Genomic DNA, 25,177 nt, shown 5'->3' with positions numbered 1-25,177 from the left:
GTGGGGAACGGTCAAGTCAAGTCTGCAACCCCCTCCCCCTCCCCCACCCCGCCCGCCGCCGTGTTCGCCGCGCCGCCTCCCACTCCCCCCTCCCCCTCTCTCTTCTTCCTCTTCTTCAGTTGCGGCCCGGCTGCCCACGAAGTAGGTTCGTTCGCGTCCGCGCCGTCCGCGAGCCAGTCGGCGGCACCGGCTCGAAAACCAAGACCCGAGTGGTTGGTGTCCTTCCCTCCGGACGAGGCGACGCGACGCGACCGCCAGCGGGCGCAGAGGTTCGGTGTTCGGTTTGAGTCTAACAGTGCGGTGTCCAGTGGAGTGTCCAGTCCAGTCGGTGTCCGTGCGCTTTTCGCTCTTGGGATGCCTTAGCTGCAGCGCGATGGATGTTACCGATGTTGCCGGCGGCCGGCGGAGGACTCCGGGCGGCGCGAGGTGAGTGGCGCGTGGCGTGTCACCCTGGAGTCACTGGCGTGGGGAACGCCCCGCACGCCCCGGGAGTGCGAGAGAGACAGAGACACAGCGACGACGGCGCGGTTCGGGATGGGACCGGCAGGACCGGCGCGCCGCGGTGTCTTTCCTGGAAATGAAGAGAGGAGGACGGCGCGGGACATCCGGGAATCAATCCGCCAGTGTCTCCGTCGCGCCCCTTTAGCACGCCCCGCGAGTGCGACAAGGACAGCGCGACGAAACGACGACTCTCCGCAGTCAGTGCGCTGATCCGGCAGCAGCGGGAGGATCAGATCCTCTCTATCTGCAGGTGGCGATGGCCGGAGACCACTGGAGAGAAAGAAAGCTACTGTCGCCCTCTCTCTCTCGGAGGCTTGATGGTACCCCTGGCGGATAACCCCGGTGCGTGCAACTCTCCCTCTCTCCCCCCCTTCCCCTCCCCCTTTCCCGCATCACTCACTCGCTCACTCACACCTGACAGCAATTATTCTTTCCCTTCGACGCGCGGCGCAAATGCGGTGGCGGCAACGACAGCGAGAGAGAGAGAGAGAGAGAGAGAGAGAGAGAGAGAGAGAGAGAGAGAGAGAGAGAGAGAGAGAGAGAGAGAGAGAGTTTTTTAGTTTTTAAAATTATTTATTGGGGGGATTTTGTTTTTTTACAATTAGGGCCAGGACATGAGTTCAATTTTGTCACAAAATATGCATGCAGTATTATTGTTTTTTTTTTTAGTGTTTATGTTGTGCTGCAGTAGAGAGAGAGAGAGAGGCTGCTCGGGATCAGCCCACCTTTTCGCATCAGTTCGATTTCGAACAGTGCTCTCGTCTGTCAGTCGTCTCTCTCGCACTCATGGGCCTTCCCGCATTGGTGCGAGTGAGACAGCGACAAGGAGGCAGCCGGGCTCATTACCTGGGATCCTTGATCCGCATTCTGACTGCCTCTTTATGTCACGGATGCGCTGTCTCTCTCGCACGGTCGTCGCGTGCCGTAGGTGCGAGAGAGACGGAGCGCAGCCAGACGGCAGGCGATGCACCGCAACGAGGCGCTTGTCCCTGTCTCCGTCGCGCTCACGGGGCGTCCCGTACAGGTGCGAGAGAGACAGAGCGACGAGAACGACTCCGGCTGGCCGTCCCCGCGCCTACGCACAAGTTATCGCTGCAGCGGTCGCCTTCGGGTCGCCTTCGGACCGGCCGAGATCGCCGTCGTCGCGTTCTGAACGCCTCCGCGCGCGCCGCGCACCGCCCTCGAACCGCCGCGCACTGCGCTCTCGGTCACCTGCAGATCGCACGCACAGCCGCACACACACACACACACGCACACACACACACGCACGCGCCTCCTCCACGGGCGCCAGTCCAGCATCGCGCAGGCGCGCGTGCAGTTTAGCCGTCGCTGAACGCGACCAGGTCGCCGCGGACGCCGCCGGGGGCATCCATGTGAATTACTTCACATGAGAGAGAGAGAGACAGACGGAGGGAGAGAGAGATTACCACCGGTACTCCAGTCTCTGCTTAGGAGACGGGGAAGGGGGACAGATTTACCTCACGAACTTCATGAATAGAGTTCCAGGGGGTGGGCAAAAGACAGGGGGGGGGGGGTAGTGGGCGACACCTTTCAGGCCTCATGGACGCCCCGCAGTGCAGTGGACAGGGGTGGACAGTGGGCCTCGCTGTCACATCGCCGGTGTATTAGGGTCAGTCGCTCTGTCTCTCTCGCACCCTCGCGGGACGGCCCGGGAGTGCGACAGAGACAGAGCTAGCGATCCCTGCGCAGTCTGGTGTGGCAGAGACGAGGTTAGGCCGCGCAGACGACACTTTAAAACCTTAAACTATTTAAAAGTCGAACGAAAATCTAGTCTCCAGTCTCTGCTCGTGGATAGACCAGAGCGACGGCGTCCGAATTAAGCTTCTAATTAGCTTCGCTGGCAGCACTGCGCTTTCGGGTGCAGCCCCAACCTCCACGTGCATGCTAATGCCAAACGCCGTCAGCGGCAGTGGCGTTTGGGCGGACAGCTCTGTCTCTGTCGCACTCGCGGGGCGTTGCGGAGGGGTGCGAGAGAGACAGCGCGACGCGACGGTACGCGAGGGCACCGGTCCCTGGGGCTTCCGGGGACCCTATGCGGACGCGGGGAGGAAATCCTTACTTAGAGCCCTGCTTGGCGTCCTGCTGGGCGTCCTGTGTGAACTGTTTGGGAAGCGGCGCCCCGCACAGTGGGCCAGAAGACCGGTGGAGGCGGACAAAAGCCCAGACGCGTTTTGAGCTCCAGAGTCGCTAAGCAGGCCTCGAACCGAGCGTGTGATCCCACCACTGGATTTCTCGTTCGGAGAGCAGTCCATTGGTGGGGTCACACGTTCGGTTCGAGTCCCACTTAGCGACTCTGGAGCTCAAAACGCGTCCAGAGTTTAGTCCGCCTCCACCGGTCTTCTGGCCCACTGTGTCTCCTCGCCCCGCGGACGGATTGACATTGTTCTGGGGCAGAAGCAGCGCGTGGAAGCTCCCAATGCCATGTCGGCCGCGTTACGCTGATGGACGTCACCGCAGCGGGGCGGGGTGGGGCGGGGCGGGGCGGGGCGGGGCACGTGCACTCCGTCTCACACAACAGTAGAGCGCCCCGCCGTGAGAAAAGCCCTTGGGAAGACAAGACGTCCGCGTCTTCCTCTGCTCCCCGAATGGCCCGAATGGGAGCAGTGCATCCATGAGCGTTCCCGCCCCGCCTTGACTCCGCCGTCCCGAAAAGCTGAAAGGCCACGAGGGCGCTAATGCTGCAGGCGGGGACTGTGGACCGGCTCGGGGTTCGAATACCATCCTTTCCTTGCTTTGTCGAGTGCTCGGATAAAGAAGCACTGTGGAAAGACTGGGCCGGCGGTATGTGCGTCGATTATGACAAGTTTCCTTTTCCAGCCAGTGTGGCTGCGGTCCGCTCCGTCGTCTTCGTCGCTCGCGAGCCTTGTGTTTTGGGAGGGAGAGAGAGGCAAGTCGCTTCGGAATCGGCCCACGGCAGGGTAATCGGGTGGGACAGACGAGTCGAAATGGCATCAGGGTCGCGCGGGTATCCATCTGCGGTCGTGTGGCGGCTAGCCCGCCTGGCCCTGCCCTGCCCTGCCCTGCCCGCTCCGGCCGGGGCGACAGGTGCGGTGAGGTGTGTCAGGTGGCGGAGGGGGAGGGGGGGTGCCCCCACGGGACCACCTGGTGGTCATGTACCCTCGCGTTTTGTTTCCCAGTGACGCAACTCTAATAATCGTGGCCCTGCATGCTCGTTCGCGCCGCACTCCGGCCGACTCCAGGTTTGGCTTGCCAGCCGCACATTGCCCGGACGCGTTTTGAGCTCCAGAGTCGCTAAATGGGACTCGAACCGAACGTGTGACCCCACCAATGGATTGCTCTCCGAACGAGGAATCCATTGGTGGGGTCACACGTTCGGTTTAAGTCCCATTTAGCGACTCGGAGCTCAAAACGCGTCAGGACTTTTGGCCGCCTCCACCGGTCTTCTGGCCCACTGTGGAACCTCGCAACCCGCATCGCCGCGGGTGGGTGCACTGTGCACCTCCTCGCGCCACTCGCGGGGTCGCCTCGTCCGCTCCACGCGCGCGGCTTGGCGGCTCCGGGTGCAACGCCCTGGGCCCTTGCTGCCTGCACTGTGCCTGCACTGCTAGCAGCTCGTCGAAGCCTCCTTGGTCGCTCCGTCTCTCTCGCACCCCTGCGCGACGCCCCGCGAGTGCGAGAGAGACGGAGCGACGAAAAGCACTGGCGTTGCCTTGCCTGCCTTGCCTGCAGGCGCCACTCCTTTGTTTTAGCAGACGACAGCCGGTTGACGCGGCGAGGCCCGGACGCAGCGTTTCCGTGTTTGCCCGACTATCAGTGGGGCATCGCACACACGCACACACACACGCGCACGCACACCAACACACACGCACGCACACTGTTGTGGCATATTGAAATATTATCCTCTCGGCGGCTCCCGAAAAGAAATTATGCGATAGGGCGATACGGCCTGCAGGCCTGCAGGCGGATTCCGAAGGGGTCCGTCCCTCTCGCACCTACACTGAGTGTGGGAGAAAGGGAGAGAGAGAGACCTTCGGCTGGACTGGAGCGTCTCCCCTGCCCAGGGTGTGGGAGCTTCCTCCCCCGATGTTGGCTGTGATGCCAACCCCTACACTTCCGGTTATGCTGTCTGTCTGTCTGTCTGTCTGTCTGCCTGCCTGCCTGTCTGTCTGTCTGTCTGTCTGTCAGCCTGTCTGTCTGTCTGTCTGTCTGTCTGCCTGCCTGTCTGTCTGTCTGTCTGTCTGTCTGTCCCTGCCTGTCCGTCTGTCTGTCTGTCTGTCTGTCTGTCTGTCTCTGTCTGTCTGTCTGTCTGTCTGTCTGTCTGTCTGTCTGTCTGTCCGTCCGCCTGTCGCCGAATGCAGGCGCTGCGTTTTGTGAAGCGAGCCGGTCGGCCCGAGGAAGAGCATTGGAAGAGCGGCGTGGAGAGAAAAAGGGGCGAAACAATGAAAGGGCCCAAAGTACAAAAGCTGGTGCCCCGGGGCCCTTCGCTTGCTTCGCTTGCCATTGGCAGGCAGGGCCGCCAGGGCCGCCAGGGCCGCACGCAAAGGACTAAAAGGACTGCAGGCGGAAGGTGGAAGGTGCAGACGGGGACCGCCCACAAACCGCCTCACTGTGGGTTTGCCAGAAGACCGGCGCAGGCGGACAAAACTCCAAACGCGTTTTGAGCTCCAGAGTCGCTAAATGGGACTCGAACCGAGCGAGTGACCCCACCAATGGATTGCTCTCCGAACGAGGAATCCATTGGTGGGGTCACACGTTCGGTTTGAGGCCTGTTTAGCGACTCTGGATCTCGAAGCGCGTCCGGGAGTTTGGCCGCCTGCGCCGGTCTTCTGGCCCACTGTGCGGCCGGGACGCGCGGCGGCGGCGCCGTTCCCCATTTGGGTCTTGCATATTCACCGGAACGACCCGGACTAACGGCAGCCCTCGGCATTTAGAGTCGAAATCATTGTTTTGTTGTTTTGCGTGAGAACGGCGTTTTTCATATCGCCGTGTAGAACGATTCCGTCTCTCCGCGGCGCGCCCCACGAGTGCGAGAGAGACAGAGCGGACAGAAGCGCTGATTTCAGGTTTCACGGTCGTGTCTATCGTCCGAGGGATCGTCAGGATCGCCCCGCCGATTGCCACGCCACTGGAAGGGCCGAAGAGACCCGAAGGGACCCGAAGGGACGCACCGCGTGGCACTGGAAGCTCGGAACCCATTTTCACAGCCAAGAAATTCTTTGTCCAGGCGCACTTCCATAACTTTCAAAAAATTTCGCGCAGTCTGCAGTGGAGATTGTTTTTGCAGTGTGGACATTAGCAGTCGGCTTGCACCTTTCACCGTGCAGCTCGCGCCACGCCGCGCCACGCCGCCAGTGAGGCTGCCCTTGAGTTGACAATGAGCGGCTTGGCTGCACCTGCAGCTGGGCAGCTGCAGCAGACCGATTCCGAGAGTCGTCGCTCTGTCTCTCTCGCACTCGAGGGGCGTCCCGCCAGTCTACGCCAGTCTGGTGCACTGGCTGCAGCGACGCGGCGCGCGCAGCTATCCGGCCGGCGTTTCCCTTCTTGCGGTGCTACACTGCTAGACTCGTTGCTGCCGGCTTGATTTTTATATAAACACTCATCTTGGCTTGTGCCACTTTTTATTCATTATTTGGCTTCTCCAGTTGCCGCCAAAATACACTGTCTGTGCTGCTTTCGCCCGGCTCCACATTTTAATCTGTTATCTGTTTATCATTTTTCGGCGGTTGGGCCTCACCTTTCGCCTACGTCTCACACTCTAGCTCGGATCTAATTTTTTGTTTGACTTTTTTCTTTTGACCCGCACGTACTACTACGTTTTTGGTTTTGTTTTTCTACCCTACCGCTGCACCTCGTCGCGACGTGGCGGGGCGGGCGGGGCGGGGCGGGGCGGGCGGGCGGGACGGGGCGGGGCGGGACGGGGCGGGGCGGACGGGGCGGGGCGGGGCGTGGCGGGGCGGGGCGGCCCGAGGTGTGCGTGCGATATCATGTCGCGGCTGGGCGGCCACGCCCAGAGAGTCGTGCGGACAGCGCCCTGTCTGCCTGCCTGGCTGGCCGCCTGCCGGACAGGCAGAGTGGCCAACCACCCCGCGGCGCTTTCCCGCGGGCCCCGTTTTTTGGACGCGGTTCTGTTGGCACGAGTGCGTTGCGACCCGCCGCGTCCCGCGACACGCGTGCTGCGTATAGTTTCCTAATGCCCGCCTCGTCCTGCGGGCCGCCCAGGCCGCCCCGTTCGTTCCGCGCGGAAGTTTTCCCCGCCAAAATGCGTGTCCAGCCCAGTCGGAGAAACCGCGCCGGGGACGCACCACAGTGGGCCAGAAGACCGGTGCAGGCGGCCGAAACTCCAGACGCGTTTTGAGCTCCAGAGTCGCTAAATGGGACTCGAACCGAACGTGTGACCCCACCAATGGATTGCTCTCCGAACGAGGAATCCATTGGTGGGGTCACACGTTCGATTCGAATCCCATTGGGCGACTCTGGTTCCCGGTGTAGCGGGTCGCTCCGATACTCGACGCAACGGTCGGGCCCGGCGAAAATATCGCAACTATCGGTTGTCGCGAAAGCAATTAATATTTGGAGCGGGACCGACCGGTGGTTCCTGGGGCACTACACTGTGCACAGCGGCCCGGCTGGACACGCTGGACACGCGCGTCGTCGCGCGGGGACCGGGTTAGGTCGGCTCCTGTTACGAAACCAGAGGGACCTGTTTTGTTTAGACCGTCTGGCAGGACTCGCCGGTCGAGGCACTGAGGACCTGGGGGCAACGCTCACATAGCCGGCTGGAGTCTGTGGCCTGGCCTGGAGCCTGGCCTGGAGCCTGGCCTGGAGCCTGGCCTGGAGCCTGGGGCCTGGGGCTGCTGAGGTGCGGACAAGAGGTTGCTGACATTTCGGGTGGAACCGGCAAGGAGACAGGCCCCGGGTGTTCAGCTGTTACAAATTGACCGGTTGGGTGGGACCCTGCTGTTGATTATTTGAGACACACTCAAAAATAAAATCTGCTAATTTATTTAAACAGTCGGGGTTTGGTCTTTTGTGTGTTCAAGGCCAATTAGCATCATTTAGGAGAGAAAATGGCTCACTGTCGGGACGGTCCGAAGCTTCCGAAGAACGTCAGGCGTGCCCACAACGGCCATTGTCGATTGTGGGTTCGCGTTTCAGAGTGTGGCGACCACTCCGGTCGATCCAAGTCCACTCCCGATATCCTGGAAGGCCTGGAAGGCAGAACGGTGCCACTCGTCTTTCCTAGGAAGAAGCTGAGAGCCTCGCTCTGTCTGCCCCAAAGCCTGCATCGGCGTAATCTGCCTCGATGATTTTCGGTCTGTCATCCTCCCTCCTTCTCTCTCTCCTCTCTCCCTCTCTCTCTCTCTCTCTCGCTCTGGAGATGCGTCCATTCGTCGTGGACGTCGCGGCGCCGGCGAGATGCTGCAGCATTGACACCAATCCAGTCCGCGTGCCGCGGTTCGTCGCTCTGTCTCTCTCGCACTCGTGGGCGGCGCCCTAGTGGTGCGAGAGAGAGAGAGAGAGAGAGAGAGAGAGAGAGAGAGAGAGAGAGAGAGAGAGAGAGAGAGAGAGAGAGAGAGAGAGAGAGAGAGAGCTACTCTCAGTGTACTGACTCGCGGTGTACGGACACCACCTGTCCGTCCTAGCCTGTGCCATTCCGGCCTGGCTGCCCGGCTCGGGAAAAAAAGACCCGTCATGGCGCAGCGAACGCAGCAGCAACGCAGCGTTCTGAGTCGACTATGTTTTTTGTCGAGGAGGACCAAAAAAAATGGCGCCGCAGCAACGACATAATGTTATCGTTATCAAACGACTTCACCCGCAAGTGCGGGCGCCAAACTTTTCGGTTTCCCGCACAGAAAAATTCAAGTTATTGTTGTTGTTTTTTTTTTCTCTTTCGTGCCGGTCGTGCTTGCCGCCTCGCTCTTATCCGCGTCCTGAAATCGCCAAGGAGAGCATGGACTGGCACGATGCTAGCGGTCCTTCTATCGGGGTCCTTTTGAGCGATCACCAGCACCACTCCGTTCGGCGTCATAGTTACTCGGTAGGGCTTTCCTGCCCGCACTTTCACTTCGAAAAGTCAGCGCCAGAGGTGTGCCGCCCCGCCACGCCCCGCCACGCCCCACCACGCCCCCCCACGCCCGAATACTGCAGGCTGGAACCTTATTAGGATTGCGATTCGATTATTATTGGCAGAACGGGGTGCCCTGCTTTGCCCCTTCCCCCCTCCTCCTGTTTCCGACCGCAGTGAGGCTGTCCCGACGGACCGCGAACCACGTTAGGAAGGCCCCGTCTGTCTGTCTGTCTGTCTGTCTGTCTGTCTGTCTGTCTGGCCAATATCTGGCCGCAGGATAAGAATGGAGGCCACTGGGAGGGCAGAAGGCTGTGTCACGGTCGGACAGTGGGTCCTCTCCTCGTTGTTGTTGTTGTTGTTGTTGAATTAGCTTTTTTTTGTGTTTGTTATTTTGGCAAAATCATGCCCATGACCGTTATGGCGAAGACCCTGTTCGAGCCAGATGACGCACAGTTTGGCCAACTTCCAGTGTATAAATGCAAACAAACACCGTTCTGCTCCACTGCACGCGAGCGTAGTTGGTATTTAAATTTAAATTGTGGTAACGGTATGTGTGTCCTGCAGCCATGCACTGCCATGTGTGCTCTCCAGTCCCTTCCTCGACAGACTGTCTCTCTCTCTCTCTCTCTCTCCTCTCTCTCTCTCTCTCCGCCCTCGTGGGGCCTCTCACCTGGGTGTGAGAGAGACTGAGCACGAATCAGCCTGCAGGTGTCGGCGGCAGTCACGTCTAGAGTTGCTCGTTACACAGAAGGACGCGCCACTCTCGTTGTTTTTGTTGTTGTTTTTTATTTTTTTGCGTCTTTTTTTTCTTCTCTCTGTCGCCTCCTCCTCGTCTTTCCTTATTGGCTGAGCGATAGCGAAGCCCATGCCGTGTTTGGGCGCACCAAAAAGTGACTGGTCGTGAGTCTGTCTGTCCGTCTGTGAGTCTGTAGCGTACACGCTCACGTTTCTCAGCAACTACAACACCAATTTTTCCCAAATTTCGCATTGAACATCTCCAAAGTGTCCCACAGGGGGAGTTTATCTTAGATCAACAATTATCATCGTTTGAAATATTCAAAACATCGTTTTGAACTAGGTTATTAGCGTTGTTTGGTTGGTAGCAGTGTGTGGCTTACCAATTTCTCATACCGGCTGCCGCGCTTCCAAGCCGTCTGCAAGACAGGACGGTACTTATGCAAATAAACAAACTGAAGAGCAAAGGGGCTCTCAAATAGGTTCTGAGTTAGTTTTTTAACATTCTAGAATGTTTAAAAACCCTTCCGGAGTGTCAACAGAGGAAAATACAAAAACTGAAAGTGAGAATGGTTTGCGTGTTTCGTGCCCCTCTCCCTCCTCCCCCGTCACAGGGGAATCTTCCTTCAGGTCAGTGCACTGTGAGTGTAGTTGTGGACTGAAAATAGAATGTTTTCTTTGCCTGTTACTTTGTGTGTATAAACTGATTTTATTTTCTCTGATACCATCCTTATTTTTAAATTTATTTTTAAATTTCATAGAAAATCAAATTAGGTGAATGCATGAATAACTTCTGTTGAAATTAGAAGACAAGTTACATGTCTTTGTTTGACTCGGGAAATGACATCCTATTTTAATGCTGCAACCTAACATAAATATTCTTGTACTAGCATCTATTGATTAAAAAAATCCACATATGGATGTGTATTTTTAATGCTAATAAATTTTGAATTGATATTGGATTCAATGAGACGATTCAGATTGTGAGCGGTGAGTGACTTGGTAATTGGATTTAATGAGACGATTCTTTTCACTTCACCAAGTTTGTGTCCGATAACTGGAACTTAGTATTGGTAATAGTTTAAATGTGGCTCTCCGAACAAAAGCCCAATGCCTAATGTTAATCCTGTACTGTCATCTTTTACTCCAAAGATAAACTATACCACAAGACATGAATAAGATAATGGCGTATTGAGCAAAAAGTGGCCTCGGCATTGGACTTCATGAGACAATTCACTGAATTTGACAAAACTTGGTCTCCGTCTAATGCTTCAGATCAGCCTGCCCTAAACTGATTCACTTAATAAAAACCCATGATTATATTCCAGTCTATATTGTTTAATTCACTGGTTTAAAATGAAAGAATGACAAAAGGCTACTCAAATATAACTAATAAATTAGTAAATTCATTAGTTTGAAGAAACAGATATATCGAGTAGTGACTCAAGCAGACGATTAGCCAATTAAGCGATTCAATGGAATGTTACTCGACTGAGGAATCGCATTGGTTTCGCATTAGGGTGACGACATGGGGTGATCCATGAACCCAGACCCATACTCTATCCGTTATTAATCAATTCAATATCAATATTTTTCAATTGAATCTCACATTAATTCTTGCAGTTTTTGGAGTGCCAATCATGAAAATCACTTTCATTTCTACTCCAGACTTATAGTTTCATCTCAAATTAGCTCATTTTTGACCAAACTTTTCAGGTCGAGTTTTATATTGTTTCCTGCAGTCTTGGGTGTGCTGAACTCAAAAATGACTTCCAAATTTTTCCCAGATTCACACTTTACCTAATTCTGACCAATTTTGACCAAAATTTTTGAGTTGAGTTTGATGTTGATCTCAGTAGTTTTTTGTGTCCTGATAACGAAAATCACTTCCATTTCGACTCCAGACTTATATTTTCATCCCAAATTAGGTCATTTTGGACCAAAATTTTCAAGTCGAGTTTTATATTGTTTCCTGCAGTTTCTGGTGTGCTGAACTCAAAAATGACTTCCAAATTTTTCCCAGACTCGCGCTTTACCCAATTTTGACCAAATTTGGACCAAAATTTTTTAATTGAGTTTGATGTTGATCTCAGTAGTTTTTTGTGTCCTGATAACGAAAATCACTTCCATTTCGACTCCAGACTTATATTTTCATCCCAAAATTTGGTCATTTTGGACCAAAATCTTCAAGTCGAGTTTTATATTGTTTCCTGCAGTTTTTTGGGGTGCTGAACTCAAAAAAGACTTCCAAATTTTTCCCAGACTCACGCTTTACCTAATTTTGACCAAATTTGGACCAAAATTTTTGAATCGAGTTTGACGTTGATCCTAACAGCTTTTTGCGTGCTGAAAACGAAAATCACTTCCATTTATACCCGAGACCTACATTTCACTCAGAGCCCATAAGTTGCTCATTTCGTCCAGTTAAGCAAAGTCCGAAGTGCAGAAACTAATTCGCATCGCTCAGCCACACTACGCGCCCACAGTAAACGGCGCGTACCCCTAGTTTTTCTGCGCGCCTTTTATGGGATAAACGAGCAATTAAAAAGGCGAATCGATGATGGAGTGCAAGAAGAGAGCACGCGTGCCGTACTGAAAGCGCGAACTGCACAGTGGGCCAGAAGACCGGTGGATGCGGCCGAAACTCTAGACGCGTTTTGAGCTCCAGAGTCGCTAAGCAGGACTCGAACGGAGCGTGTGACCCCACCAATGGTTTCCTCGTTTGGAGAGCAATCGATTGGTGGGGTCACACGCTCGGTTCGAGTCCCATTCAGCGACTCTGGAGCTCAAAACGCGTCTAGAATTTTGGCTGCTCCGCACGCTAATCAACATTTGGCTGCCGCTCCACTCCGCGGCTCCGCGGCTCCGCGGCCGCAGCTTCGCGGTCAGCGTGATGAAGTACGCCGAAGCGGCCGACTCGAGTGTCACGCCGCGCCACGGACGTGCCGCCGAACCCGATACTCTGTCTCTCTCGCACCCTTGCGGCCCGGCCCGTGAGTGCGAGAGAGACAGAGCGACGAAAGCAGTGTACCGGTGGGCGTCTGGGCGACTCAAAGTGGAGCGTGTTTGCTGAAAACGCGCCGCCATCGCCGTCTCGCGCGCGCGCGACTTTGAAACGCGCTCTGTCTCTCTCGCACTCACTACGCCAGGCCGTCGCGGTGCGAGAGAGACGGACTGGCCGCTGCAACCCGATAGTCCGCGAGCGTCAACGCGGTGCGTGTCGGCGCGTCCTCCACGCGGGCACCCTTCCTGCTAATTGGAAGAATGGAGAGAGAGAGAGAGAGAGAGGGAGAGAGAGACAGACAGACAGAGTCCACTGCGCTTCTTTCATGTGCCTACACTGGACGCGATGAAAATAGGCGTCTGCGAACCGCGCTTGCTGTATCTCTGGAGATCTGCACGCGGATTCGGATCGCTAATTTTGAAGCGGTTCTATAAAAAATTCGCGACCACTTTGTCGCCGGCACTGCCAAGAAAGTCGTCTGGACAGACTGTCGAGGTTTTGTCATAAAATCACTGCTGAAAAGTTTGGAAGCTTCGTGAAAATCCGAGAAAAATTCAGTTGGTTTTGGCTTTGCTAAAATCACAATTTTCTGAATGTCTGGTAGTGAGGAGGAGGAGCGCGATTTGTACAAAACGGCGTCCGTTTCAGGGCATGTGAGCGCGACCCAGTGACATTCCGGCCGGGCTTCGTTTCGAAATGCCCCGCGAGCTGCATACGCGACAAGCGCGACAAGCACCCGTTTTATCTTGAGAGAGAGAGAGAGAGAGAGAGGGTGTAAGAGAGGGAGAGAGAGAGAGAGAGAGAGAGAGAGAGAGAGAGAAGAGAGAGAGAGAGAGAGAGAGAGAGAGAGAGAGAGAGAGAGAGAGAGAGAGAGAGAGGTGAGATGGGCACGTGGAGCCCGATGGACTACATCCGTGTAGCACACGCTCCTCGTCGTGTACCAGACGAGTCGCGGACTGGTTTCGACAGTGACAGGAGTCTATGTAGCTTGACCCACCTCAAGATGACCTACCTATATATTAATTAATAAAAATATTAATATAAATATTAGAATATAAATATAGGAATATAAATAGGAGTAATATAAATATTACCAAAAAAAGTTGACCCACCCCAGAGTTGACCTACCCTATATTTTTGACTTGACCGACGAAGCGCGACGGCCTCGCGGCAGGGGAAGCGCGACAGTGTCGCGGCAGGGGAAGCGCGACAGTATCGCGGCAGGGGAAGCGCGACAGTGTCGCGGCAGGGGAAGCGCGACAGTATCGCGGCAGGGAAAGCGCGACAGTGTCGCGGCAAAGAAAGCGCGACAGTGTCGCGGCAGGGGAAGCGCGACAGTGTCGCGGCAGGGGAAGCGCGACGGCCTCGCGGCAGGGGAAGCGCGACAGTGTCGCGGCAGGGGAAGCGCGACAGTGTCGCGGCAGGGGAAGCGCGCCGGCCTCGCGGCAGGGGAAGCGCGACAGTGTCGCGGCAGGGGAAGCGCGACAGTGTCGCGGCAGGGAAAGCGCGACAGTGTCGCGGCAGGGGAAGCGCGACGGCCTCGCGGCAGGGGAAGCGCGACAGTGTCGCGGCAGGGGAAGCGCGACGGCCTCGCGGCAGGGTGGGCGCGACAGTGTCGCGGCAGGGGAAGCGCGACGGCCTCGCGGCAGGGGAAGCGCGACAGTGTCGCGGCAGGGGAAGCGCCAGCGTCAAACAGCGAGGCTGTGCCAGCGTCAAACAGCGAGGCTGTGCCAGCGTCAAACAGCGAGGCTGTGCCAGCGTCGAAAAGCGAGGCTGTAACAGCGTCAAACAGCGAGGCTGTAACAGCGTCAAACAGCGAGGCTGTGCCAGCCTCACACAGCGAGGCTGTGCCAGCGTCAAACAGCGAGGCTGTGCCAGCGTCAAACAGCGAGGCTGTGCCAGCGTCAAACAGCGAGGCTGTGCCAGCCTCACACAGCGAGGCTGTGCCAGCGTCAAACAGCGAGGCTGTGCCAGCAACAAACAGCGAGGCTGTGCCAGCGTCAAACAGCGAGGCTGTGCCAGCGTCAAACAGCGAGGCTGTGCCAGCGTCAAACAGCGAGGCTGTGCCAGCCTCACACAGCGAGGCTGTGCCAGGGTCACACATCGAGGCTGTGCCAGCGTCAAACAGCGGGGCTGTGCCAGCCTCACACAGCGAGGCTGTGCCAGCGTCAAACAGCGACGCTGTGCCAGCCTCACACAGCGAGGCTGTGCCAGCGTCAAACAGCGAGGCTGTGCCAGCGTCAAACAGCGAGGCTGTGCCACCCTCACACAGCGAGGCTGTGCCAGCGTCAAACAGCGAGGCTGTGCCAGCCTCACACAGCGAGGCTGTGCCAGCGTAAAACAGCGAGGCTGTGCCACCCTCAAACAGCGAGGCTGTGCCAGCGTAAAACCGAGGCTGTGCCAGCCTCACCAGCGAGGCTTGCCAGCGTAAACCCCAGCGAGGCTGTGCCAGCGTAAAAACGCGAGGCTGTGCCAGCCTCACACAGCGAGGCTGTGCCACCCTCACACAGCGAGGCTGTGCCAGCGTCAAACAGCGAGGCTGTGCCAGCGTCAAACAGCGAGGCTGTGCCAGCTAAAACAGCGAGGCTGTGCCACCCTCAACAGCGAGGCTGTGCCAGCCTCACAAAGCGAGGCTGGCCAGCGTAAAACAGCGACTGCCCAGCGTCAAACAGCGAGGCTGTGCCGGTCAAACGGCGAGGCTGTGCCAGCCTCCCCACAGCGGGGGGGGCTGTGCCAGCGTAAAACAGCGAGGCTGTGCCAGCGTCAAACAGCGAGGCTGTGCCAGCGTCAAACAGCGAGGCTTTTCCAGGTCAAACAGCGAGGCTGTGCCAGCCTCACACAGCGAGGCTGTGCCAGCCTCACACAGCGAGGCTGTGCCACCCTCACACAGCGAGGCTGTGCCGGGTAAAACAGCGAGGCTGTGCCAGCCTCACACAGCGAGGCTGTGCCACCCTCAAACAGCGAGGCTGTGCCAGCTCAAACAGCGAGGCTGTGCCAGCGTCAAACAGCGAGGCGTGCCAGCCTCAAAACAGCGAGGCTGTGCCAGCGTCAAACAGCGAGGCTGTGCCACCCTCAAACAGCGAGGCTGTGCCACCCTCAAACAGCGAGGCTGTGCCACCCTAAAACAGCGAGGCTGTGCCAGCCTCACACAGCGAGGCTGTGCCAGGTCAAACAGCGAGGCTGTGCCACCCTCAAACAGCGAGGCTGTGCCAGCGTCAAACAGCGGGGCTGTGCCAGCTCAAACAGCGAGGCTGTGCCACCCTCAAACGGGCGAGGCTGTGCCAGTCAAAAGCGAGGCTGTCCCCGCGTCAAACAGCGAGGCTGTGCCAGCGTCAACAGCGAGGCTGTGCCGGGTCAAACGGCGAGGCTGTGCCACCTCACACAGCGAGGCTGTGCCACCCTCAAACAGCGAGGCTGTGCCAGCGTCAAACAGCGAGGCTGTGCCAGCGTCAAACAGCGAGGCTGTGCCAGCGTCAAACAGCGAGGCTGTGCCACCCTCAAACAGCGAGGCTGTGCCAGCTCACACAGCGGGGCTGTGCCAGCGTCAAACAGCGAGGCTGTGCCAGGTCAAACAGCGAGGCTGTCCCGGGTAAAACCGCGAGGCTGTGCCAGCCTCACACAGCGAGGCTGTGCCACCTCAAACAGCGAGGCTGGGCCAGCGTCAAACAGCGAGGCTTGCCAGCGTCAAACAGCGAGGCTGTCCAGCCTCACACAGCGAGGCTGTGCCAGCGTCAAACAGCGAGGCTGTCCCAGCGTCAAACAGCGAGGCTGTGCCAGCGTAAAACAGCGAGGCTGTGCCAGCGTCTAACAGCGGGGCTGTGCCAGCGTCAAACAGCGAGGCTGTGCCAGGTCAAACAGCGAGGCTGTGCCAGCGTAAAACCAGCGAGGCTGTGCCAGGTCAAACAGCGAGGCTGTGCCAGCCTCACACAGCGAGGCTGTGCCAGCCACACACAGCGAGGCTGTGCCAGCCTCAACAGCGAGGCTGTGCCAGCCTCACACAGCGAGGCTGTGCCAGCTCAAACAGCGAGGCTGTGCCAGCGTCAAACAGCGAGGCTGTGCCAGCGTAAAACAGCGAGGCTGTGCCGCGTCAAACAGCGAGGCTGTGCCAGCGTAAAAACAGCGAGGCTGTGCCAGCGTCAACAGCGAGGCTGTGCCAGCGTAAAAACGCGAGGCTGTGCCAGCCCCTTCCCACAAAGCGAGGCTGTGCCAGCGTCAACAGGGAGGCTGTGCCAGCGTAAAACAGCGAGGCTGTGCCAGAGCCCAAACAGCGAGGCTGTGCCAGCCTAAACACAGCGAGGCTGTGCCACCCTCACACAGCGAGGCTGTGCCAGCCTCACACAGCGAGGCTGTGCCAGCCTCACACAGCGAGGCTGTGCCAGCGTCAAACAGCGAGGCTGTGCCAGCGTCAAACAGCGAGGCTGTGCCGCGTCAAACAGCGAGGCTGTGCCAGCCCCCACACAGCGAGGCTGTGCCAGCCTCACACAGCGAGGCTGTGCCAGCGTCAAACAGCGAGGCTGTGCCAGCGTCAAACAGCGAGGCTGTGCCACCCTCACACAGCGAGGCTGTGCCAGCCTCACACAGCGAGGCTGTGCCAGCTCACACAGCGAGGCTGTGCCAGAGTCAAACAGCGAGGCTGTGCCAGCCCACACAGCGAGGCTGTGCCAGCCTCACACAGCGAGGCTGTGCCAGCGTCAAACAGCGACTGTAAACCACCAGAAATTTATCTGTGAGACAAGCTCCTCGAAAAACCCAAATTTGTAAGCCGGATTAATGTCTTGTATCCCCCGAGGAAGTCGCAGTAAACACTTTTTAGACAAGACACTTTAACGGTAAAAGGTCGTATCTCTAATTTGTCTACTGAGTAGACTATTTTGTTTGCTGGGGGAGACAGTTGGGCGAGCGCTGCTGGAGCCACCTGGCGGACAGGCCCGAACCGCGCCCCCCCCTCTTTCCCCCCCCACCGTCGCCGCCGTTGGGGGCAAATTCGGCTCCCGCCGGGGGCCCCATCGGCTGCCCCCCCCCACCAGTGGTTTTGGGGGGGGCGGGGGTTCGGACGGGGGACTCGGGTCTATGCGGTGTGCGCAGCTTCTTCCTCCAAAAGTCTCGTAGTCTCGGGGTACGCACGCGCGCTCCGAAGCTGCAGAGTGCAGGTTCGCTACCTGTGTCCGGAAACACCTGAGCTCTATCAGGGGGGGAGGGAGTGGTAAGAGTTATCCCCTAAGTGTTTGAGGCCCCAAAGGGCGATACCAGCTCCCTAGTAATTTTTTTCTTTGAAGTCAATGGTGTTTACTGGAGTAGACACATTAGTCTCCTGGAGAGGGACGATTCTGCCCCCCCCACCGACCGAATCAGCCACTCCAGTAAAACCCAAAAATGTCTTCCGCCCGGGCCCCCCCCCACCCGCGCCCGGGGAATCGAGTAAACAGTTTGGAAATGCCCTTTTCCCCAAATAACCAATTTCTAGAAGGCAAATTGGGACTCGAGGAAACAACACGGTTTTCCCCCGAGTAGACAAAATTTTTTCTGGTGGTTTACCGTGCGAGGCTGTGCCAGCGTCAAACAGCGAGGCTGTGCCAGCCTCACACAGCGAGGCTGTGCCAGCGTCAAAAAAGCGAGGCTGTGCCAGCGTCAAAAAAGCGAGGCTGTGCCAGCGTCAAAACAGGGGAGGCTGTGCCAGCGTCTAACAGCGAGGCTGTGCCAGCGTCAAACAGCGAGGCTGTGCCAGCCTCACACAGCGAGGGTGGGGCCCGCGTCAAACAGCGAGGCTGTGCCAGCGTCAAACAGCGAGGCTGTGCCCCCCTCCACAGCGAGGCTGTGCCAGCGTCACACAGCGAGGGGTGTGCCAGCGTCAAACAGCGAGGCTGTGCCAGCCTCACACAGCGGGGGGCTGTGCCAGCCTCACACAGCGAGGCTGTGCCAGCCACACACAGCGAGGCTGTGCCAGCCACACACAGCGAGGCTGTGCAAGCCCACACAGCGAGGCTGTGCCCAGAGTCAAACAGCGAGGCTGTGCCAGCCTCACACAGGAGGCTGTGCCAGCGTCAAACAGCGAGGCTGTGCCATTTTTCAAACAGCGAGGCTGTGCCAAACGTCAAACAGCGAGGCTGTGCCAGAGTCAAACAGCGAGGCTGTGCCAGCCTCACACAGCGAGGCTGTGCCAGCCTCACACAGCGAGGCTGTGCCAGCCTCACTCAGCGAGGCTGTGCCAGCCTCACACAGCGAGGCTGTGCCAGCGTCAAACAGCGAGGCTGTGCCAGCGTCAAACAGCGAGGCTGTGCCAGCGTCAAACAGCGAGGCTGTGCCAGCCTCACACAGCGAGGCTGTGCCAGCCTCACAAAGCGAGGCTGTGCCAGCGTCAAACAGGGAGGCTGTGCCAGCGTCAAACAGCGAGGCTGTGCCAGAGTCAAACAGCGAGGCTGTGCCAGCCTCACACAGCGAGGCTGTGCCAGCCTCACACAGCGAGGCTGTGCCAGCGTCAAACAGCGAGGCTGTGCCAGCGTCAAACAGCGAGGCTGTGCCAGCGTCAAACAGCGAGGCTGTGCCAGCGTCAAACAGCGAGGCTGTGCCAGCCTCACACAGCGAGGCTGTGCCAGCCTCACACAGCGAGGCTGTGCCAGCGTCACACAGCGAGGCTGTGCCAGAGTCAAACAGCGAGGCTGTGCCAGCCTCACACAGCGAGGCTGTGCCAGCCTCACACAGCGAGGCTGTGCCAGCGTCAAACAGCGAGGCTGTGCCAGCGTCAAACAGCGAGGCTGTGCCAGCCTCACACAGCGAGGCTGTGCCAGCGTCAAACAGCGAGGCTGTGCCAGCGTCAAACAGCGAGGCTGTGCCAGCCTCACACAGCGAGGCTGTGCCAGCCTCACACAGCGAGGCTGTGCCACCCTCACACAGCGAGGCTGTGCCAGCCTCACACAGCGAGGCTGTGCCAGCGTCAAACAGCGAGGCTGTACCATTGTCAAACAGCGAGGCTGTGCCAGCGTCAAACAGCGAGGCTGTGCCAGAGTCAAACAGCGAGGCTGTGCCAGCCTCACACAGCGAGGCTGTGCCAGCCTCACACAGCGAGGCTGTGCCAGCCTCACTCAGCGAGGCTGTGCCAGCCTCACACAGCGAGGCTGTGCCAGCGTCAAACAGCGAGGCTGTGCCAGCGTCAAACAGCGAGGCTGTGCCAGCGTCAAACAGCGAGGCTGTGCCAGCCTCACACAGCGAGGCTTGCCAGCCTCACAAAGCGAGGCTGTGCCAGCGTCAAACAGGGAGGCTGTGCCAGCGTCAAACAGCGAGGCTGTGCCAGAGTCAAACAGCGAGGCTGTGCCAGCCTCAACAGCGAGGCTGTGCCAGCCTCACACAGCGAGGCTGTGCCAGCCTCACACAGCGAGGCTGTGCCAGCGTCAAACAGCGAGGCTGTGCCAGCGTCAAACAGCGAGGCTGTGCCAGCGTCAAACAGCGAGGCTGTGCCAGCCTCACACAGCGAGGCTGTGCCAGCCTCCACAGCGAGGCTGTGCCAGCGTACACAGCGAGGCTGTGCCAGAGTCAAACAGCGAGGCTGTGCCAGCCTCACACAGCGAGGCTGTGCCAGCCTCACACAGCGAGGCTGTGCCAGCGTCAAACAGCGAGGCTGTGCCAGCGTCAAACAGCGAGGCTGTGCCACCCTCACACAGCGAGGCTGTGCCAGCGTCAAACAGCGAGGCTGTGCCAGCGTCAAACAGCGAGGCTGTGCCAGCGTCAAACAGCGAGGCTGTGCCAGCGTCTAACAGCGAGGCTGTGCCAGCGTCAAACAGCGAGGCTGTGCCAGAGTCAAACAGCGAGGCTGTGCCAGCGTCAAACAGCGAGGCTGTGCCAGCGTCAAACAGCGAGGCTGTGCCAGAGTCAAACAGCGAGGCTGTGCCAGCCTCACACAGCGAGGCTGTGCCAGCCACACACAGCGAGGCTGTGCCAGCCTCACACAGCGAGGCTGTGCCAGCCTCACACAGCGAGGCTGTGCCAGCGTCAAACAGCGAGGCTGTGCCAGCGTCAAACAGCGAGGCTGTGCCAGCGTCAAACAGCGAGGCTGTGCCAGCGTCAAACAGCGAGGCTGTGCCAGCGTCAAACAGCGAGGCTGTGCCAGCGTCAAACAGCGAGGCTGTGCCAGCGTCAAACAGCGAGGCTGTGCCAGCCTCACAAAGCGAGGCTGTGCCAGCGTCAAACAGGGAGGCTGTGCCAGCGTCAAACAGCGAGGCTGTGCCAGAGTCAAACAGCGAGGCTGTGCCAGCTCACACAGCGAGGCTGTGCCAGCCTCACAAAGCGAGGCTGTGCCAGCCTCACACAGCGAGGCTGTGCCAGCCTCACACAGCGAGGCTGTGCCAGCCTCACACAGCGAGGCTGTGCCAGCGTCAAACAGCGAGGCTGTGCCAGCCTCACACAGCGAGGCTGTGCCAGCGTCAAACAGCGAGGCTGTGCCAGCGTCAAACAGCGAGGCTGTGCCAGCGTCAAACAGCGAGGCTGTGCCAGCGTCTAACAGCGAGGCTGTGCCAGCGTCAAACAGCGAGGCTGTGCCAGAGTCAAACAGCGAGGCTGTGCCAGCGTCAAACAGCGAGGCTGTGCCAGCGTCAAACAGCGAGGCTGTGCCAGCGTCAAACAGCGAGGCTGTGCCAGAGTCAAACAGCGAGGCTGTGCCAGCCTCACACAGCGAGGCTGTGCCAGCGTCAAACAGCGAGGCTGTGCCAGCGTCAAACAGCGAGGCTGTGCCAGCCTCACACAGCGAGGCTGTGCCAGCGTCAAACAGCGAGGCTGTGCCAGCCTCACACAGCGAGGCTGTGCCAGCCTCACACAGCGAGGCTGTGCCAGCCACACACAGCGAGGCTGTGCCAGCCTCACACAGCGAGGCTGTGCCAGAGTCAAACAGCGAGGCTGTGCCAGCCTCACACAGCGAGGCTGTGCCAGCGTCAAACAGCGAGGCTGTGCCATTGTCAAACAGCGAGGCTGTGCCAGCGTCAAACAGCGAGGCTGTGCCAGAGTCAAACAGCGAGGCTGTGCCAGCCTCACACAGCGAGGCTGTGCCAGCCTCACACAGCGAGGCTGTGCCAGCCTCACTCAGCGAGGCTGTGCCAGCCTCACACAGCGAGGCTGTGCCAGCGTCAAACAGCGAGGCTGTGCCAGCGTCAAACAGCGAGGCTGTGCCAGCCTCACACAGCGAGGCTGTGCCAGCCTCACAAAGCGAGGCTGTGCCAGCGTCAAAAAAGGAGGCTGTGCCAGCGTCAAACAGCGAGGCTGTTCCAGAGTCAAACAGCGAGGCTGTGCCAGCCTCACACAGCGAGGCTGTGCCAGCCTCACACAGCGAGGCTGTGCCAGCGTCAAACAGCGAGGCTGTGCCAGCGTCAAACAGCGAGGCTGTGCCAGCGTCAAACAGCGAGGCTGTGCCAGCGTCAAACAGCGAGGCTGTGCCAGCCTCACACAGCGAGGCTGTGCCAGCCTCACACAGCGAGGCTGTGCCAGCCTCACACAGCGAGGCTGTGCCAGAGTCAAACAGCGAGGCTGTGCCAGCCTCACACAGCGAGGCTGTGCCAGCCTCACACAGCGAGGCTGTGCCAGCGTCAAACAGCGAGGCTGTGCCAGCGTCAAACAGCGAGGCTGTGCCAGCCTCACACAGCGAGGCTGTGCCAGCGTCAAACAGCGAGGCTGTGCCAGCGTCAAACAGCGAGGCTGTGCCAGCCTCACACAGCGAGGCTGTGCCAGCCTCACACAGCGAGGCTGTGCCAGCCTCACACAGCGAGGCTGTGCCAGCGTCAAACAGCGAGGCTGTGCCAGCGTCAAACAGCGAGGCTGTGCCAGCGTCAAACAGCGAGGCTGTGCCAGCCTCACAAAGCGAGGCTGTGCCAGCGTCAAACAGGGAGGCTGTGCCAGCGTCAAACAGCGAGGCTGTGCCAGAGTCAAACAGCGAGGCTGTGCCAGCCTCACACAGCGAGGCTGTGCCAGCCTCACACAGCGAGGCTGTGCCAGCCTCACACAGCGAGGCTGTGCCAGCGTCAAACAGCGAGGCTGTGCCAGCGTCAAACAGCGAGGCTGTGCCAGCGTCAACAGCGAGGCTGTGCCAGCCTCACACAGCGAGGCTGTGCCAGCCTCACACAGCGAGGCTGTGCCAGCGTCAAACAGCGAGGCTGTGCCAGCGTCAAACAGCGAGGCTGTGCCAGCCTCACACAGCGAGGCTGTGCCAGCGTCAAACAGCGAGGCTGTGCCAGCCTCACACAGCGAGGCTGTGCCTGCCTCACACAGCGAGGCTGTGCCAGCGTCACACAGCGAGGCTGTGCCAGAGTCAAACAGCGAGGCTGTGCCAGCCTCACACAGCGAGGCTGTGCCAGCCTCACACAGCGAGGCTGTGCCAGCGTCAAACAGCGAGGCTGTGCCAGCGTCAAACAGCGAGGCTGTGCCAGCCTCACACAGCGAGGCTGTGCCAGCGTCAAACAGCGAGGCTGTGCCAGCGTCAAACAGCGAGGCTGTGCCAGCGTCAAACAGCGAGGCTGTGCCAGCGTCTAACAGCGAGGCTGTGCCAGCGTCAAACAGCGAGGCTGTGCCAGAGTCAAACAGCGAGGCTGTGCCAGCGTCAAACAGCGAGGCTGTGCCAGCGTCAAACAGCGGGCTGTGCCAGAGTCAAACAGCGAGGCTGTGCCAGCCTCACACAGCGAGGCTGTGCCAGACACACAAAACGAGGCTGTGCCAGCCTCACACAGCGAGGCTGTGCCAGCCTCACACAGCGAGGCTGTGCCAGCGTCAAACAGCGAGGCTGTGCCAGCGTCAAACAGCGAGGCTGTGCCAGCGTCAAACAGCGAGGCTGTGCCAGCGTCAAACAGCGAGGCTGTGCCAGCGTCAAACAGCGAGGCTGTGCCAGCGTCAAACAGCGAGGCTGTGCCAGCGTCAAACAGCGAGGCTGTGCCAGCGTCAAACAGCGAGGCTGTGCCAGAGTCAAACAGCGAGGCTGTGCCAGCCTCACACAGCGAGGCTGTGCCAGCCTCACACAGCGAGGCTGTGCCAGCCTCACACAGCGAGGCTGTGCCAGCGTCAAACAGCGAGGCTGTGCCAGCGTCAAACAGCGAGGCTGTGCCAGCGTCAAACAGCGAGGCTGTGCCAGCCTCACACAGCGAGGCTGTGCCAGCCTCACACAGCGAGGCTGTGCCAGCGTCAAACAGCGAGGCTGTGCCAGCGTCAAACAGCGAGGCTGTGCCAGCCTCACACAGCGAGGCTGTGCCAGCGTCAAACAGCGAGGCTGTGCCAGCGTCACACAGCGAGGCTGTGCCAGGTCAAACAGCGAGGCTGTGCCACCCTTTACACAGCCTGGCTGTGCCAGCCTCACACAGCGAGGCTGTGCCAGCGTCAAACAGCGAGGCTGTGCCAGCGTCAAACAGCGAGGCTGTGCCACCCTCACACAGCGAGGCTGTGCCAGCGTCAAACAGCGAGGCTGTGCCAGCGTCAAACAGCGAGGCTGTGCCAGCGTCAACAGCGAGGCTGTGCCACCCTCAAACAGCGAGGCTGTGCCACCCTCAAACAGCGAGGCTGTGCCAGCGTCAAACAGCGAGGCTGTGCCAGCCTCACACAGCGAGGCTGTGCCACCCTCAAACAGCGAGGCTGTGCCAGCGTCAAACAGCGAGGCTGTGCCAGCGTCAAACAGCGAGGCTGTGCCAGCGTCAAACAGCGAGGCTGTGCCAGCCTCACACAGCGAGGCTGTGCCAGCGTCAAACAGCGAGGCTGTGCCAGCGTCTCGCGGCAGGGGAAGCGCGACGGCCTCGCGGCAGGGGAAGCGCGACAGTATCGCGGCAGGGGAAGCGCGACAGTGTCGCGGCAGGGGAAGCGCGACAGTGTCGCGGCAGGGAAAGCGCGACAGTGTCGCGGCAAGGAAGCGCGACAGTGTCGCGGCAGGGGAAGCGCAACAGTGTCGCGGCGGGGGAAGCGCGACAGTGTCGCGGCAGAGGAAGCGCGACGGTCGCAGCAGGCGAAGCGCGACAGTGTCGCGGCAGGGGAAGCGCGACAGTGTCGCGGCAGGGGAAGCGCGACAGTGTCGCGGCAGGGGAAGCGCGACAGTGTCGCGGCAGAGGAAGCGCGACGGCCTCGCAGCAGGCGAAGCGCGACAGTGTCGCGGCAGGGGAAGCGCGACAGTGTCGCGGCAGGGGAAGCGCGACAGTGTCGCGGCAAAGAAGCGCCGGCCTCGCGCAGGCGAAGCGCGACGTGTCGCGGCAGGGGAAGCGCGACAGTGTCGCGGCAGGGGAAGCGCGACAGTGTCGCGGCAGGGGAAGCGCGACAGTGTCGCGGCAAAGGAAGCGCGACAGTGTCGCGGCAGGGGAAGAGCGACAGTGTCGCAGCAGGGGAAGCGCGATGACGTCGCGGCAGGTGAAGCGTGACAGTGTCCCAGTGACAGTAGACGATACTTCAAAAAAATTTATAATAAAAATATAGGGTTGGTCAACTGTGGGGTAGGTCAACCTTTTTTGTTAATATTTATAACACTAATATTTATAGTCCCATATTTTTATGCAAGTATTTATATTTATATTTTTATTAATAAATATATTGGTATGTCAACTGTGAGGTAGGTCTATTGAACAGCCCCGAGTGACAGTCCAGCCCCTGGACGACCTGTGATATCTCTGTGGCACCAGCTCTTTCGTCAACGACTGCGGGTATAAATGCTCTAGGCCCCGGGAAATGCTCTCAGCTTGAGGAAAAATGCCCTTGTCTTGCAGAAATACTCTTCCTAAACTGCTCTCGATTCTCCTCAATTCTTCTTTTCTTCTTCATTCTCACCTCCAGTTCACGTTCTTACCTCGTGATTTTATTTTTCAGTGTATGAAAGGAAGATGTCCCCTGTGACGAGTAGACAACGGCCTTCTTTGCCTCCGGGAGCGAGGGGCCTTACCTGGTGCATA

General features: G+C 58.8%; 1 protein-coding gene across 1 annotated transcript in view; it reads left to right on the top strand.

Moving 5' to 3' along the window:
• The first annotated feature begins 129 nt into the window (after positions 1 to 129).
• The window catches only part of LOC117645129 (mucin-19-like), a 58,953-nt gene continuing 33,905 nt past the window's right edge, over positions 130 to 25,177 (top strand). The window contains exon 1 of the mRNA XM_034385092.1: positions 130 to 426. The gene's annotated coding sequence lies outside the window, so the exon portion shown is untranslated. The remainder of the gene's footprint in view (positions 427 to 25,177) is intronic.

Source organism: Thrips palmi, unplaced genomic scaffold (genome assembly GCF_012932325.1).
Source record: "Thrips palmi isolate BJ-2018 unplaced genomic scaffold, TpBJ-2018v1 HiC_scaffold_18, whole genome shotgun sequence".
NCBI classification, from domain to species: domain Eukaryota; kingdom Metazoa; phylum Arthropoda; class Insecta; order Thysanoptera; family Thripidae; genus Thrips; species Thrips palmi.
This window is presented reverse-complemented; position numbering and strand designations above follow the sequence as displayed.